The sequence below is a fragment of the Ziziphus jujuba genome, chromosome 6 (assembly GCF_031755915.1).
Source record: "Ziziphus jujuba cultivar Dongzao chromosome 6, ASM3175591v1".
Lineage (NCBI taxonomy): Eukaryota > Viridiplantae > Streptophyta > Magnoliopsida > Rosales > Rhamnaceae > Ziziphus > Ziziphus jujuba.
In genome coordinates, this window is record NC_083384.1 from 597,977 (window position 1) to 617,193 (window position 19,217).

Genomic DNA, 19,217 nt, shown 5'->3' on the forward strand with positions numbered 1-19,217 from the left:
TAGTTTACAAGTACAACCTTTGTAACTTCATGGTATACCCTTGGATTAGCAAGTTCCTATTTGGAAGGCTGCAACTTTTTAACCACCGCAATTTCTACTCCTGCTAATAGTTTAGCACACTCTTTGTTGTTATTATGGGCCCTAAAGCACAAGGAGATTTTACTCGTTGGTGTTAATTAGGTGGTCTGTGGACTTTTGTTGCTCTCCATGGTGCTTTCGGACTAATAGGTTTTATGTTACGTCAACTTCAACTCGCTTGATCTGTTCAATTACGACTTTATAATGCAATCACATTCTCCATTCCAATTGCGGCTTTTGTTTCTGCAATCTTGATTTATTCGCTAGGTTAGTCTGGTTGGTTCTTTGCACCAAGTTTTGGTGTACCGTCTATATTTCAATTCATCCTCTCTTTCCAAGGGTTTCATAATTGGACATTGAACCCATTTCATATGATAGGAGTTACTGGGGTATTGGGCGCTACTCTGCTATGTGCTATTCATGGTGCTACCGTAGAAAATACTTTATTTGAACATGGTGATGGTGCAAATACATTCTTGGCTTTTAACCCAACTCAAGCTGAAGAAGCTTATTCAATGGTCACCGCTAACCGCTTTTGGTCCTAAATCTTTGTTGCTTTTTCCAATAATCGTTGGTTACATTTCTTTATGTTATTTATACTAGTAACCGGTTTATGGATGAGTGCTCTTGGAGTAGTCGGTCTAGCCCTAAATCTACGTGCCTATGACTTCATTTTTTAGGAAATCCGTGCAGTGGAAGATCCAGAATTTGAGACTTTGTACATAAAAATATTCTCTTAAACGAAGGTATTCGTGCTTGGATGGCGACTCAAGATCAACCTCATGAAAACCTTATATTCCCTGAGGAGGTTCTACCCTATGGAAACGCTCTTTAATGGAACTTTACCTTTAGCTGGTCGTGACCAAGAAACCACCGGTTTCACTTGGTGGGCCGTAAATACTCGACTTATCAACTTATCCGGTAAACTATTGGGGGCTCATGTAGCTCATGCTGGATTAATCGTATTCTGGACCGGAGTAATAAACCTATTTGAAGTGGCTCATTTCGTACCAGAGAAGCCGATGTATGAACAAGGATTAATTTTACTTCCCCACCTACCTACTCTAGGTTGGGGGGTAAGTCTCGGGGAGGAAGTTCTAGACACCTTTCCATACTTTGTATCTAGAGTAATCCACTTAATTTCCTCTACAGTATTGGGCTTTGGTGGTATTTATCATGCACTTCTAGGACCTGAAACTCTTGAAGAATCTTTTCCATTGTTTGGTTACGTATGGAAAGATATAAATAAAATGACTACAATTTTGGGGATTCACTTAATCTTGTTAGGTATAGATGCTTTTCTTCTAGTGTTCAAGGCTCTTTATTTTGGGGTTGTAGATGATACTTAGGCTCCCGGGGGGGGGGGGGGGGGGGGAGATGTAACAAAAATTACCAACTTGACACTTAGCGCAAGTATTGTATTTGGTTATTTACTAAAATCCTCTTTTGGGGGAGAGGGGCGGATTGTTAGTGTGGACGATTTGGAAGATATAATTGGAGGGCATGTATGGTTAGGTTCCATTTGTATACTTGGTGGAATATGACATATCTTAACCAAACCCTTTGCATGGGCTCGCCGTGCACTTCTATGACATGTATGGTTAGGTTCCTATTTTGTCTTCTAGTTTAGATGCGGTATTTGTTTTTGGTTTTATTGGTTGTTGCTTTGTCTAGTTCAATAATAGCGCTTATGCTAGTGAGTTTTACGGTTCTACTAGAATGGAAGCTTCTCAAGATCACGCATTTACTTTTCTAGTTAGAGACCAACATCTTAGGGTGAACATGGGATCCGCTCAAGGACCTACCAGTTTAGGTAAATATAATGCACTCCTCGACTGGGGAAGTTATTTTTGGAGGAGAAACTATGTGTTTTTGGGATCTACGTGCTCCCTCGTTAGAACCTCTAAAGGGCCCCAATGGTTTGGACTTGAGTAGGCTAAAAAAAGACATCCAGCCTTGGCAACAATGGCATTCTGTGGAATATATCACTCATGCTCCTTTAGGTTCTTTAAATTCTTGTGGGGGGCTTAGAGACCAAGATCAATGCAGTCAATTATGTCTCTCCTAGAAGTTGGTTAGCTACCTCTCATTTTGTTCTAGGATTTTTCCTATTCGTAGGTCATTTATGGCATGCGGGAAGGGCTTGTGCAGCTACCGTAGGATTTGAAAAAGGAATTGATCATGATTTAAACCTACTCTTTCCATGACCCATCTTAATTGAGACAAGAAGCCTGATGCTTGAAGTAGGAATCAATTTGATTCCACCATACATATTAGGTTAGGCAGATAAAGTCAGATTAAAAACGTATTCCTTTTTCCTTTCTTTTCAACCCATTTATATCTAATCTTTTTTTCTTTTTTTTTTCTGGCTCGGCTATCTTACTTAGCTGAGCCATTTCCCTTTATGATACTGAAAGGGCAAAACCAATAAAATAAAGAAAAGCAACAAATCTATTCACCAAACCAAGAAAGGAGAGAGAGGGATTCGAACCCTCGATAGTTCTTCATTTCGAACTATACCGGTTTTCAAGACCAGAGCTATGAACCACTTGGCCATCTCTTTGAGAGCTAATTTCTATTTTGTTTTTCTACTGAATAGAACACGGACATATGAGTTGATACCATTACTATCTACATAAAATATCGGGTATGAATCTATAGGCCTATCTGTCTGTATATATATAGATACATGATCCAGCATGCCCCTTTATAAAGTAAAAAAAACCACCCTCGATTCTATGCCTTAATAAAAAAAATGGCTAAAATCGGTAATAAGTCATATAGAATCAATGATGGAGTCATGGTAAAATACTTCTATGATGGATTTTGTTTTTTTACAATTTTTTGGCTGATAAAGAGATCAAATGGTAAAATTCTTTTGTTAGTAGATTGGATGATTAGAAACGTGACTATTGCTTTCTAATTGGCTGTTTTTGCATTAATTGATTCTTCATCAATCTTATTGATTAGTGTAGCCGTTGTATTTGCTTCTCCTAATGGTTTGGCAGATAACAAAAATTTTGTATATTCCGGTACATCATTATGGATTGGATTAGTCTTTCTGGTGAGTATCCTTAATTCTCTCATCTCTTGAACCTATTCACTTTAGATCTACAACTGACCCTTCCCTGAATTCTTTTAGGTTGTGAGACACATTAAAATTCCATATAAGCCTTAAAAATAAAATACAAATAAGGAAAAAAATTCTAAAAGTTATAGAGAGGGTTCAAACTTATTGTATTTGTGTATTTGTTTTGTAAATTTTGTTTACATAAATATGAAATAAATATGTATCATAAATTATATATAAACTATATAAAAAAATATTATATTGAAATAAAATATAATATATAAATATATATTAAGATATATAAACGAAAAAAGGTTATTTATTTTTTTATTCACAATATATCATAATATAATAAATTTCAAAATTATATAAAATTATATTATATACACTATAAATAACATAAAATATAAAAATGAAAGAGAGTATTTGGCCCAGCTTTGCTCCAATATAATCTATACATTTCGTATCAGGAATGAAAAAAAAGATGCAGATATAGTCGAATGGTAAAATTTCTCTTTGCCAAGGAGAAGATGCGGGTTCGATTCCTGCCATCCACCTGGAATAATAACTTAATGTATTTAAGTTAATAGAATAAAGGATTAAGTAAAGTTGATCACAATAGTATATTGGTTCTATCCCCCTTTCCTTTTCTCCCGTTCCCAAAGAAAAACTGTAATTAATTACTAGTTAACAAATTAACAAAACCAAACCCAAAATTTTTTGTCAAAAAAATGTTGTAGAGACGGGATTTGAACCCCTGACCTCAAGGTTATGAGCCTTATGAGCTACCAAGCAGCTCTACCCGTGATGAAAAGACGAGTGGGAAACTAATAGGCAAACAAGGATTGAATGTGCCCCTCGACCATATATACAAAATGGTAAAAGGGCCCTCTATGATCATCGATCATAGAAATGAATAGAAAAATTAAGAGATTGTTTAATCTTTACCAACTCGATCTTGTTGGTCTGGGCAACAAACATGCATAAACCATTTCACGAAGTATGTGTCCAGATAGACCGAAGTCTCGATAGTTAGCTCTCGGTCTTCCAGCAGGAAAACAACATCGATGAAGGGGTGTAGGTGCACTATTACAGGGTGGGGATTGTAACTTTTCATGAATTTCCCATTTTTCACTCAACGATGGAACTTTGCTTATTTCTTGTTTTGACGATCGATGAATCAAATGATATTTTTGTTCCAATTTTTGTCTCTTCTTCTCCCTCTGAATCAAACTTTTTCTTGCCATAATGGTTCAATTCTTATTAATTTAGTTTCAATGATACAAGTCGGATCCTAAATGTAGAAATATAAGGAGGTAGTCCCCCTTCTCCATTGAAAGAAATGTATTATCGAGGATAATACAACACAATAAAAAGAGCCACTGGTTTATCTTTCCATCGAATCAAATTAGCCAAAGGTGTTCGTTCATGAGCCAATGCTAAAGTTTCAATCAATTCCTGCCAATATCCATGCCAGGAAATTAAGAACATAAACTCAATAGCCCAAACAATATGCCCAAATAAAAATATCCATGCCCAAGTCGATAAACTATTCATACCAAAAGGGTCGTATCCATTGATAAGTTGTGAAGAGTTTAACCATAAATAATCTTTTAACCATCCCATCAAATAAGTGGAAGAATCATTAAATTGTGAAACACTACCCTGCCATAATGTGATGTGCTTCCAATGGCAATAAAAATTCACCCATCCAATGGTATTTAACATCCAGAAAAATAGCCAAATAAAATGCATCCCAAGCTGAAATATCATAAGTACCACCTTATCTCGGATCGTCGCAAGGAAAACTATAACCAAAATCATTTTTATCTGGCATTAACTTGGAACCACATGCATCTAAATCCCCTTTTACTAAGACCAATATAGTTGTATGTAAACCTAAAGAAATAGCATGATGAACCAAGAAGTCTCCGGGTCTTATTGTTAAGAATAGTGAATTACTATTCTCATTAACAGCATTTAACCAACCAAGCAACCATATGCTTTGACCTGCATTGAACGCGAGACCATTCGTTGAAGACAAAAGTACATCAAACCCATATCAAGTTTTACCATGGGCCGATTGTATCCATTGGGCAAATACAGGTTCGATCAAGATTTGTTTCTTTAGAGTACCAAAAGCAAGCATGACATCATTATGAACATAAAGTCCTAAAGTATGGAACCATAGAAAGAGGTTGGCCCAACGTAAATGGGATATAATGGCTTCTTTATGGTCTAACATTCTTGCCAATACATTATCCTCATTCTAATCCAGATTGTAATCTCTAATAAAAAATATAGCTCCATGAGCAAAAGCCCCTGTCATGATGAATCCTGCGAAGTATTGGTGATGAGTATATAAAGCAGCTTGAGTAGTAAAGTCTTGTGCTATGAACGCATAAGCGGACAAAGAGTACATGTGTTGAGCGACCAAGGAAGTAATAACCCCTAAAGAGGCTAGAGCAAGGTCTGATTAAAAATGAATTGAATTATTTATTGTGTCATAAAGACCCTTATGTCCATGCCCCAGTTGCCCCCCCCCCCCCCCCCCCAGAGGAATATGTGCTTCTAAATGATTTTTTATACTATACCCAATCCCGAAATTAGTTCTATACGTATGACCAGCAATAAGAAAAATAAATGCAATAGCTAAATGATGATGAGCAATATCAGTTAGCGATAAACTTTGCATTTATGGATGGAATCCTCCAAGAAAGGTTAGAATGGCAGTTCCGACTCCTTGGGAGGTACAAAATAAATGACTACTTGAATTGGGGTTTTGAGCATAAAGATTCCACTGACCTGTAAAAAGTGGGTCTAATCCTTGGGGGTACAGCAGTACATCTAAGAAATTATTCCAACGAATGTATTCCCCTCTGGCTCCCGAAATAGCAACATGAACTAAATGTCCTGTCCAAACCAATGAACTTACTTCGAATAGTCCTGATAAATGATGATTGAGGTACGATTCGGCATTTTTAAACTAAAAAAATGCATGGTTTCCATTTCGATTGTAGGTGTAACTGATGTGATTCCACCCGAGCCCGCTCCACCGATAACCCGTTGGGGTGCTGACTCGACACGGATGAAGACTAGGCCAATCACAAGAGCTCAAATTAGGAGATTTAAGGGAAACCTGGGAGTATTTATACAGAGGGTAATCAATCTCAACAAAGCTTTTCCATACTTGAAGATACAAAGCCTATTCTAAGCATCCAAGTGGTGGAAGCCGATACGGACCCAGGTGATGGTTTTGGTACATTTTTGGAGTCCGGGAAGCATGAAATGGTTCCAATGCTTTATGGGTTCAATACATATGGCCGAATTTGCTGTATTTGCTTGCTGGCTTTACTGTATTTTACTGTATTAGCCTTTTCTTATTTTTCCAAGCATGGGCAACGTGTGGGACTTCATATTCAGCTTATTTGGCATCCTAAAAAGAATCTCGAAGCTGATTTGAAGCTCAAAGAGGTCAAAGATTGATCAAAGTCAACTTGATCAAAAGGCTAGCATTTTTAGTTTCCTAATTTGTTTTTACTTTTTGTTTTAGGAAACTACCATTACTTTTTGGCTTTTATTTATTTATTCTCTGGACTTATAACTTTAGGAAGGTTTTTATTTTATTCTTTCCATTGTAAATTAATTAATTCCTAATTTAATATAAAGGAATTAATTAATCAAACTTAGATTAGGAAAGGAAGTATAGTTTCGGCCAACTAGGTTTCTTTATGTGTGGTGGCTGGTTTTCTTTATTTTTAGGGTTTTATTTCGTGGCTTTGTAGCCTATTTAAAGGCTTATTTCTCAATATGAAAAAACTTTGATTTGATTAAGAAAATACTTGTGAGATTAATTATCTCTTTGTTCTTTGAGAACACCTAAAACACCATTAGAGAATTGGTTGTTTTAGCTTGACTTATCAATAGGTTTTCCATCCCCTATTGTGGCATCTACATTATACCAAGGTTTCTAACCATAGATTGGTTAGGGGTTGAGGTCCATTCCATTAGAACTTGAACTTAATTGAGATCCGGGCTAATATAATACGGGTTTAGGAGCAGGTCGTCCTAGGTTCGTATCAGTAACCAACTGACTATTAAAGATATGGAAGAAAGAAATAATAAAAAAAAAGCTCCATTAGTATGTAAACCAATTGAATACCACCACTGATAAACACCAGAATAAGTGATATTCACCAGGCCAAGAGCACCCCCTATCACCAGAATAAGTGATATTCACTAGGCCAAGAGCAACCCAATCCTCCTGATTGACCAAAATGGGATTCCCAAATTGCATGAGCAATAGATCTTAGCAATAGATCTTAGTAATTGCATGACCAAAATGGGATTCCCAATCCTCCTGATTGCTAATTACTTAAAATAGGAAGCAAAAATATTCTAATAAAGACGTTCCTTAGTAATATTATCATGACTTTCGAAGTCATGATGTGGTAGCAATACCAAACCAAATATGATGAGTACTGGGGTCCTGAGATAAGCCTTGGCTAAACCTTGGAAATCTTAATGCCATAATGCCTTTCAAGTCCTCCTAGCCATTACCCTACTGCAATAATTCTTGCTAAGAAGAATGCCCATGTGATGGCGATTCCACCCAGAAGGTAATGGGTTACTCCTATAGCACGTCTTCGGACAATGCTCAAGGCTCTAGGCTGAGTAGCAGGACCAACTTTTAATTTATTATGAGCCCAAACGATGGATTCAGTAAGTTCTAGCCAATATACATGCCCACTAAATAGAAACGTTATACTAAAAGCCCATACAAAATGAGCACCCAGGAAAAAAAGGCATTATGCAGATAATGAAGAACGATATGACTGAATTACCTGGGATGCCTGTGCCCATAAGAAATTGTGGAGACACCCATTAATCGTAATGGAACTTTGTGCAAAGTTGCCTCTCGTGATATAAGTTACCACTATCATTTATACTACCCTAAACATCTAACTGCATTTTCCAATTGAAATGGAATATTACTACCGAAATTGAATTATATAACCATAATAGCCTTAAGAAGACATGATCCCAAACGGATACTTGACATGTCCCCCCCCCCCCCTTCGAGGACAATCACAAAGGAAGAAAAAAACCAAGATTTGCTTTATCTGGTATTAAATGTGAACTACGAGCAAATAGATCATTGTATCGAGTAGTTGGATCATAGTCTCTTACCACAAAAATGGCTGGATGTGCAGCAGCACCAACTATGAGAAATCAACCAATCCACATGTGATATATGAGCAATGAAAGTTGTGTACCATAGTCAGTAGCTAGATATGGATAAGGGGGCATCAAATGCATATGGTGAGCTACAACAATGGTTAAAGAGCCCAACATATCTAGGTTAATAGATAATTGAGTGTGCCATGACGTTGTTAGGATCTCATATAGACCTTTATGACCTTGGCCGGTAAATGGGCCTTTATGAGCCTCTAAAATATCTTTTATGCCATGACCAATTCCCCAGTTGGTCCTATACATGTGACCTGCTATTAGGAAAGAATCGCAATAGCTAAATGATGGTGTGCTATACTGGACAGCCATAGACCCTCGGTTACTGAATCTAATCCTCCATGAAAGGTAAGAAATTTTGCATTTTTTGGCCAATTCAAGGTGAAAAAAGGGTTGCTCCTTCAGCAAAACTGGGATAAAGTTGAGCCAAATGATCCCGATTTAAGACAAATTCATGATGAAGTGGAATCCCTTTAGGATCTACTCCAGCATTTAGAAATTGATTAATCAGTAAAGAGACATGTACTTGATGCCCTACCAAAGAAAGAGACCCAAGCCCTAGTAGTCCTGCCAAATGATGACTAATAATGAATTTGACATAGCTAATAAATTAATAGCATATATTCATATGATCATGTGTCCAAATTCTAAATGCTAAATGCATGCATGCATGATTATATATATAGAGACAGACACAAAAGTAAACCAATACAATATTAACTTAAATATAATATATACTAGCTAGCCAGCTTAATTATATAGTTACCCAATTTTTTGGGACATTGGCTGTATTGTCCCATGCCACAATCCATTGAATCTGTCTTCCATTATCATTCACGCCATCTGCTATGAACTTAGCTCGACTTGCTTCTAAACCCGTATTATATTAGCCCGGATCAAAAAATTAAGTTCAAGTTCTTATGGTCACCTCAACCCCTAATCAACCTATGATTAGAAACATTGGTATATGATGAAGATACCATAATAGGTGATAGATGTTGTATTGATAAGTCAAAACTAAAACACTCACTCTCTAATGGTGTTTTAGGTGTTCAAAGAGAACAAAGAGAATTCTTTCTCACAAATATTTTATGTTAAATATTAAAGGTGCATTCTCATTGAAAAAATAGCCCTTAAATAGGCTAAAGTAACAAAATAATAAACCCTAACTTGCTAGGTAAAATTCGGCCCCAAAGAAATTAGGAAACAATGGTGGCCGAATTTTTAATGCTTTCCTAAACTAATTTGGATTAATTAATTCCCTTATTTTGAATTAGAAATTAATTAATTTACAATTGAAATAATAAAATAATAAATTTCCTAAGTTAATTTTCCAGAAAAATAATTAAATAAAACCAAAATAAAACTAGTTTCCTAAAACAAAAAGTCAAACTCAAATTAGGAAACTAGTTGACTAGTTGACTAGTTTGACAACTAAGCTATCTTTGACCAATTTTCAGCTTGTAAAGGCTTCAAATCACCTCCCATATGCCATTTAGGATGCCAAATAGGATTAATAATGATTCCCATATGTTGCCCTTGATTGGAACAAAGAGAAAATGCCAAATAAACAAAATATAGCAAAGCCAACAGCAAATACAGCAAAACATGCCAACAATTCCATCCACGTGCAAATGGCCTTCTTGGATGCTTTTTCTTCTGCCTTGACTTGATTCCATGACCTCTTAGTCATATCACATGAATTCAAGAAGTGTTGAACCTATTCTGTGGTGCCCGAAGTCCATAAATGCAGTAAAAAAGCTACCCGGGTCCAACTCGGCCTCCACCATTTGGATGCATAAATAGGTCTTGTATATTCAGATATGGATAAACCCTTATGTGAATTGATAACTCCCTATATGAATTCAGCCAGGTTGTTTTTAAATTTCTTAGCTTGTGCTCTAGTGATTGGTCCGGTCTTCATCTGTATTGGATTGGTACCCTAGCAGGTAGTCGGTTGTACAGGCACGGATGGATTCCCATCACCATCACAGACAAAGCCCCCTAATGAGTGAGCAAGTGATTCATCAGTGCTAAGATGAAGAAATGAATGCCGGTCTCCAATGCCAACATTTGGTGGGTATGGAACATTTCCAGTGCCACCGGACCAATCATAGTGCTGGCCCTTATACTTTATAATCTGTTTAGTGCCATATAAAATTTGGCCAGACGTGGACAAACCACCAGTAGCCATGCCTTGGATCTGCTAGCTTAGTTACTATATTCTTAAGTATGTACCAAAGAAAATAGCTCAATTGTTCATTGCCTGTCAAAACTGCATATCTGTATATACATATCTACATATATATGCATATATAGGAAATTTGTGCTAGTGTCGCGCATCACGCATGAGTTAGGCACTTAACATATAGCTATAAATAAGTGGAAGCACAAGTAATTGGGCATTAATTACTATATCAATATCTTACACACACACACACACATATATTTTTGTATATGCTTACAAATAAAAAACTCTGGATCCACCCTGTAGCTAGGTTGGGTAATTAATTCATTCAGTCAAAATTTCCACACTTTCCATACATCATAGTTTAAATTTACAATACAAAAAATTTTCCATTATTTTGAATAGGTTATTATGTTTATTACATGGATTTTTAAATCATGGTCTGCAAGGCTCCACTCCTGGTTACATACATAAGAAGAAATGGCTCTTCAAATATTTGTAGACCAAAGGATAATACAATTTAACAATATTTCTTTTGAAAGACCATAGTATATCATAAAAATAACATAAACTTGCCATATCATAAACTATAATGGTACCAACCATACATACTTACATACATATTCATTATTACTGCATAAGCTAGGCATCCTCAACATATGATTAAGTTGACATAAAAGGCCATGATAATATGCATATCATGGTATTTTATATTATTTTTAAAGAAAGATTATACATACTGTGAATTAAAAATATACTAAAATAATACATTTTTTACTAAAATATCAATTATATACATATATACGTTGTTTCAGCAACTACAAATTATACATCTTTGTTATTAAAAAAAAAAAATCTGTATGTCTTTTTTAACAAAGAACCAACTATAAAAAACGTACAAAAGATGTATTTCATTTTGGGATCTTTTTTGTTTTTCATATCTAAAATTAGATACAATACTTTTTGAGGTGACGGTTTCATGGTAAAATAATTTAAATACTTTGTATAAGTTTTTTAGATGGTCGTATCAACAAATTGGCTAATAAAATATGATGCTAAGATTAATTAAATTGAAAAATTATGTTAAAATTAGTGCCAGAGAAGCAGTGCAGTGCATGCATGTGAGTTATCATGCCTAGTGCCCAAGAAAATATGTTAAAATTATGATGTGCCAGAAGAGTAGTGGAGTGCATGCATGTGAGGTGTGGTGATTACTGTCCAAGAAAATATATCAGAATTTTTCTTCCATCTCACACTGTGTCCCTTTTAATTTTTATAATAATTTTTCCTTCATGCTCATTTTTCAAATTTATAATTTTTAAATTATAAACATAAATAATTTATCAATTGAATCAATTTTATTTAACAATTTATACTATTTTAAACAATATATATTTATTATAAATAAAAATATATTAATTAATGAAATATCAATTTCATACATATATATTCGCAGTTCAGGAACTAAAAATTATGCACTTCTATTATTAAAAAAAAGATAATGATCTATACATCTTTGTTAACAAAGAAAAACATGTGCAGAAGATATATTTTATTTTTTGATAATTTTTTTTTTGTCTTCATATCTAAAATTAGATACAATACTTTTTCAATTGACAATTGCATGATTAAATAAATTTAATTACTTTGTATACGTTTTCTAGATAATTGCATTGCAAATTAGCTAATAAAATATGATACTAAGAGTAATTAGATAAAAAAATAAATAATATTCACTCTAGAGCACTGCTGACTCTTTAGTACTTCTTTTATGCTTATTGTGTGCAACTCAATTTCCAATTGATATGTGATGTCATGGTACATGACATCAACAACATGGAAGAAAAATTTAATACGTGTGACATTTAATTATGGAGTGCCCGAGGAGCAATGGAGAGCATGTTGAAGTGTGGCAATTTTGCCACTTGATGGTGCATGTCACCGGCTAGCATGTACACCTTGGTATCAAATCATTTCCTTTTATGAGTTTATATTTTTTTGTATGTTTTAATTTATTCCAGGTATATTTTGATAATGTTTTGTGCCTATGTTATGTATGCAAAAGTATAGGCAAAATTATACACAAAAGAGTAGGAATGTTATGCTTGAAATGCCTATGGTGCTGGATTCATAATTTTCAGCAACATAGTTCCACTATTTATCTTATATCTCAGGTTGCAAATCGAGTTTTGAGCTGAAATTTTGAGGGATGTCTACAGACATATATAGAAGACCATGGTTCAAATTTCAGGTCCAAATAACATGGGAAAGTCCATTTTCTATTCCAAACAGAGTGCTGTATCTGATGGGCCCAGTATGCAGAGTATGGGTCAGTTTTGGAGCTGTTTGGCCCATGATCCGGTTCCAGAACGTTCCTAACTCTTGGAACAATATTTATTGATGACCAAGGATGCTTCAAACCAAGTTTCATAAGCAGATACAAAGGTAAACTAAGTAGGTGAAGCTAGTTTGGTTGTTTACCCAAACTAGTTAAACAATAGGAACTTAGTTCAAACCATGCGCCACTTTTTACTATATTTGGAATAGACATGTTGCAGCTGGTTTTTGAATCTTTTGTGTATGAAAAGTTAGGTGTTGACTTTTTTATTTTTTAAATTTCAAATACTTTACTCATTTTGTAAGCTCACATGCTTGGCATGTGTGAACTAATTGTAATTTCAAGCTTATATTGTAAAATGAATGAAATGGCTAAACATCTAAGCCTCATTTTTCAAAAGCAACGTGGTCCCCTTCTTCTTATCTCTTCTTCAACACCTTAGAACACTCTAGGAACCCTAAAAACCAGAAAACACCATAACCAAAACCTAAAAACACAACTCACACACAACCATTCCCAAGAGCATCACCAAAAGCTTGCTTGTTGCTAACACTTCAAGCTAGCTTGCTCTTGGTCATAACCTTCTCACCCCAACAAAGTGGTATCAGAGCAAGGCACATTTTTATGAGATTTATGAGGTTTTTGGGCTGGTTCGTTCCTTGAGAGTGAAGAGATACTTGAAAGCACAAATATATTTTCATATTCCTTCATACTAGAAAGCAACATTCACATGGCTTCTTCAAGTTTTTCAACTCCTTCTCCTCCTATCTTCAATGGGGAGAACTACAACATTTGGAGTATCAAGATGCAAGCCTACTTGAAGGCTTATGGTCTTTGGGAGGTCACCATAAATCCCCAAGAACCCGAGCCTTTGAGACAAGGGGCAACGGTCAACCAAATCAAGCACCATGAGGAGGAATTGGCTAAAGGTTTCAAGGCTCTCACCGCCATTCATTCTTGTATTAGTGATACCATTTTCTCAAGGATAATGGCATGTGAGAGTCCCAAAGAAGCTTGGGACAAACTTTAAGATGAGTTCCAAGGGAGTACAAGGACAAGGCAAATGCAAATCCTTAACCTAAGGAGGGAGTTTGAGACCATCAAGATGAAAGACAAAGAAACGGTTAAAGAGTTCACCACAAGGCTTCTTAATGTGGTGAATCAAATTAGGGTGCTAGGTGAAAGATTAAGTGACCAAAGGATTGTAAAGAAGGTGTTGGTCTCCTTGCCCGAGAGGTTTGAAGCGAAGATATCTTCATTGGAGGAGTCAAGGAACCTAAATGAAATTTCCTTGACCGAGTTGGTGAATGCCTTGCAAGCTACGGAGCAAAGGAGGAGGATTAGACATGAAGAATCAATGGAGGCTGCATTTGTGTCTAAACAACATCAAAAGACACAAAATCAAAAGAAGAACAAGCTTAAGGTCACAAAGGAGAAAGGTGAAACTAGCAAACCCGAGAGGAAGTCCTATGAACCTTGTCACCATTGCAAGAAGAAAGGTCATCGTCCAAGAGGGTGTTGGTGGAGGCCGGATGCATTTTGCCATAAATGCCAACAAAAGGGTCATGTGGAGAGAGTATGCAAGGCAAACAAGAAAGATAAGCAACAAGCAAATGTTGCTAAAGATAATGCAAGTGATAGTGAATCCGAAGAGTTGTTTGTTGCTACTTGTTTTAGTAGTATCAAGAATGATGAAGGATGGATCATTGATAGTGGAGCAACACACCATATGTCTCACAAGCATGAGTGGTTCACAAACTTGGATAGGAGCAGCCACAACAAAGTCAAAATTGGAAATGGAGCCTTAATGGAAGTGAAAGGCAAAGGAGATGTGGTGATACACACCACCAAAGGTACTAAAACTATCCATGATGTTCTCTATGTACCTTCTTTATGTGAGAACTTACTTAGTGTAGGTCAAATGCTTGAGAACAAATATGCATTACACTTCTCAAACATGACATGCACTATAGTTGATCCACATGGAAATGAATTAATGTGTGTTGGAATGAAGAACAAGAATTTTAGGTTGAATATGGATGAAAATGGTGCATCGGTTGCATTGAACACCAAAGTTGAGAACACCTCTCAACTTTGGCATAAAAGACTAGGCCATGCTAGCTTTAAGTCATTGGTAGGCACACATGAACTTGTTAGAGACATGCCATTGGTGGAGAAGCAAGAACATGTGTGTGAAGTGTGTCAAAAAGGAAAGCATACTAGGCTAGCATTTCAATCTTGTTCTTGGAGATCAAAGGAGAAGCTAGGACTTATACATTCGGATATTTGTGGTCCTATGAGTGTTCCATCCTTAAATGGCAGCAAGTATTTCATAACTTTCATTGATGATTACTCAAGAATGTGTTGGGTGTATTTCCTTGAAAGAAAATCACAAGCTTTGGAGACGTTTGTAGAATTTATGAAGTTAGTGCAAAATCAATCCGGTTGCACTATAAAGGTGTTAAGGACGGACAATGGTGGGGAATACACAAGTGAGACTTTCAAACAACTTTGTAAGGATCATGGTATAGTTCATCAATTCACTACACCATACACACCACAACAAAATGGTGTATGTGAAAGAAAGAACCGTACCATCATGGAGATGGCTAGATGTTTGTTGTTTGAAAGTGGCTTGCCAAAGAAGTTTTGGGCCGAAGGAGTTAATACATCCATCTACATCCAAAATAGGCTTTACTCAAAGTCTTTGAGGAGTAAAACCCCATTTGAGCTTTGGTTTGGATATAAGCCTTCTCTTGATCATCTAAGGGTATTTGGAAGCATTTGTTACATCCTAGTACCACAAGAGAAGAGAGGAAAGCTTGATGAAAGGTCACAAGTTGGTGTTTTGGTTGGCTATAGTGATGTGACCAAGGGATATAGAGTGTATAACTTGGAAACCAAGAAACTTGTGATAAGTAGAGATGTGAAAGTTGATGAGGAAGCTAAATGGGTTTGTAGTAAGGAGGAGTTGGCTAGTATGGATGAAGACAATCGACTTGAAGCTCATGATAATGATGAGGAACAAGGAAATGATGAAGGTGCTGCCCATGATGATGAATATGATGAGAATGAGCTAGAAATCTCCATAGGGGCTGATTTGGAGATTGGTGATGGTGTGAGAGGCACAAGACCTCTTAATGAGATTTATGAAAGGTGTAATGTGGCATTGAGTGATCCAATCAATGTCCATGAGGCTATGGCAAGAAAAGAATGGAGACAAGCCATGCAAGATGAAATTGATGTGATAAACAAGAATGACACTTGGAGCTTGGTAACAAAACCGAAGGGAAAGAATGCTATTGGGGTGAAGTGGATCTTTAGGACCAAGTACAATCCAGATGGGTCCATAAATAAGCACAAGGCAAGGCTTGTTGTCAAAGGATATGCACAACAAGCCCGTGTGGATTATGGAGAGACTTTTGCACCGGTTGCAAGGATGGAAACCGTAAGACTTCTCCTTGCAATTTTGGCACAAAAGTCTTGGAAAGTATATCACCTTGATGTGAAGTCAGCCTTCTTGAATGGAATATTGAAGGAAGAGGTCTATGTTATGCAACCCGAAGGTTTTGTGAAGAAAGGAAGTGAAGATAAGGTATACAAGCTACACAAGGCCTTGTATGGCCTTAAACAAGCTCCTAGGGCATGGTATGCCAAGATAGATGGTTTTTTGACAAAGCATGGATTTAGGAGGAGTCCTAATGAGCCTACATTGTATATTAGGACTCATGGTTGCATGGTGTTGGTGTCTCTTTATGTTGATGACCTCCTAGTGACCGGTGATAATGAGAAAGAAGTGAGCAATTTCAAAAGTGAGCTAGAATTGAACTTTGAGATGTCTAGCCTTGGAGAGATGAAATAATTTCTTGGAATTGAAGTTGTCCAATCATCCAAGGGCATCTTCATATCTCAAGAAAGCTATGTGAAGGAGTTGCTCAAGAAGTTTGACATGGAGGATTGTAATAGCGTTGCCACACCTATGAATGAAGGCACCAAGTTGGTGAAGGATGATGATTCTCCAAAGGTAAATCCTTCCATCTATAGAAGTTTAATTGGTAGCCTTTTATATGTATGCTCTACTAGACCGAATATCATGTTTAGTGTGGCTGTTTTGTCAAGATTTATGCATAGTCCATCACAAAATCATCTTAGTTGTGCAAAAAGAATCCTAAGGTATTTGAAAGGTACTAGTGATTTTGGTATATGGTACAAGGATGGCATGAATGAAGCTTTGCTTGGTTATAGTGATAGTGATTGGGCTGGTTCTTTGGATGATAGCAAGAGCACATCGGGCTACATTTACACTCTTGGAAATGGTCCTTTCTCATGGAATTCCAAGAAGCAACAAACCGTTGCACAAAGCACCGCGGAAGCCGAGTATATTGCTTGCTCAAGTTGTGCTAATCAAGGTGTTTGGCTTAGGAAATTATTGGAGGACTTGAGCTTGAAGCAAGAGGAAGCCACGGTAATATTGTGTGACAATACTTCAGCAATAGCAATTGCACAAAATCCAGTCCAACATGGGAGGACCAAACATATACCGGTCAAGTATCATTCCTTAAGGGAATTTGAAGCAAGTGGTGAAGTGAAGTTGGAGTATGTGACGTCCGAGGAGAACTTGGCGGATATCTTCACCAAGCCATTGGGAAAGAAGAGATTTGAGATATTGAGAGGACTTCTCAATGTCTCATACAAAATTGCCAAGGAGGAGTGTTGAAGTGTGGCAATTTTGCCACTTGATGGTGCATGTCACCGGCTAGTATGTACACCTTGGTATCAAATCATTTCCTTTTATGAGTTTATATTTTTTTGTATGTTTTAATTTATTCAAGGTATATTTTGATAATGTTTTGTGCCTAAGTTATGTATGCAAAAGTATAGGCAAAATTATGCACAAAAGAGTAGGAATGTTATGCTTGAAATGCCTATGGTGCTGGATTCATAATTTCCAGCAACATAGTTCCACTATTTATCTTATATCTCAGGTTGCAAATGGAGTTTTGGGCTGACATTTTGAGGGATATCTACAGACATATATAGAAGACTATGGTTCAAATTTCAGGTCCAAATGACATGGAAAAGTCCATTTTCTATTCCAAACAAATTGCTGTATCTGATGGGCCCAGTATGCAGAGTATGGGTCAGTTTTGGAGCTGTTTGGCCCATGATCCGGTTCCAGAACTTTCCTAGCTCTTGGAACAATATTTATTGATGACCAAGGATACTTCAAACCAAGTTTCATAAGCAGATACAAAGGGAAACTAAGTAGGTGAAGCTAGTTTGGTTGTTTACCCAAACTAGTTAAACAATAGGAACTTAGTTCAAACCATGTGCCACTTTTTACTATATTTGGAATAGACATGTTGCAGCTGGTTTTTGACTCTTTTGTGTATGAAAAGTTAGGTGTTGACTTTTTTATTTTTTAAATTTCAAATACTTTACTCATTTTGTAAGCTCACATGCTTGGCATGTGTGAACTAGTTGTAATTTCAAGCTTATATTGTAAAATGAATGAAATGGCTAAACATCTAAGCCTCATTTTTCAAAAGCAACGTGGTCCCCTTCTTCTTATCTCTTCTTCAACACCTTAGAACACTCTAGGAACCCTAAAAACCAGAAAACACCATAACCAAAACCTAAAAACACAACTCACACACAACCATTCCCAAGAGCATCACCAAAAGCTTGCTTGTTGCTAACACTTCAAGCTAGCTTGCTCTTGGTCATAACCTTCTCACCCCAACAGAGCATGCATGTGAGATGCCCAAGAAAATAGGTTAGAATTTTATTCCGTCTTACACTATGCTTCTTTTAATTATTTAAAATAATTTTCTTTTTAGTTCACTATTCTAAATTTATAACTTTTAAGTTATAGACATAAGTAGTTTATCTCATATAACCTTTTATACTATTTTTAAACAAACAAAATACATATTGTAAATAAAAATATACTAAAATAATATATTTCTTACTAAAATATCAATTATATACGTATGTATCTCGGTTCAGCAACCATAAATTATACATCTTTGTTATTCAACAAAAAAAAAAATTTGATCTATAAAAACATCAAATCATAAGTTGTTTATAAAATTTAAAAGAAAAATTGGAAAATTATTTTAAATAAGCTATTATATTTATTACATGTATTTTTATATGGCTTTGTTAAATTTAAACTATATCGTTTTTATTTTTATTTTTCCTTACGATCAAATGTTGTATATTACAATTTTTTATTGTAACTTCTTTTTGAAAAAAAAAAAAAAAATCATTGCCCTCAAGGCCTCACCCTT

The 19,217-nt window shown here is 35.9% G+C and overlaps 3 pseudogenes; 1 reads left to right on the forward strand and 2 right to left on the reverse strand.

The window, feature by feature from the left end:
* The first annotated feature begins 827 nt into the window (after positions 1-827).
* LOC132804105 (photosystem II CP43 reaction center protein-like) lies at positions 828-2,299 on the forward strand (annotated as a pseudogene).
* A 2,509-nt stretch (positions 2,300-4,808) lies between these two features.
* LOC132804188 (photosystem I P700 chlorophyll a apoprotein A2-like) lies at positions 4,809-7,679 on the reverse strand (annotated as a pseudogene).
* Positions 7,680-7,704: 25 nt separating this feature from the next.
* LOC125419332 (photosystem I P700 chlorophyll a apoprotein A1-like) lies at positions 7,705-9,226 on the reverse strand (annotated as a pseudogene).
* Between the last annotated feature and the right edge of the window lie 9,991 nt (positions 9,227-19,217).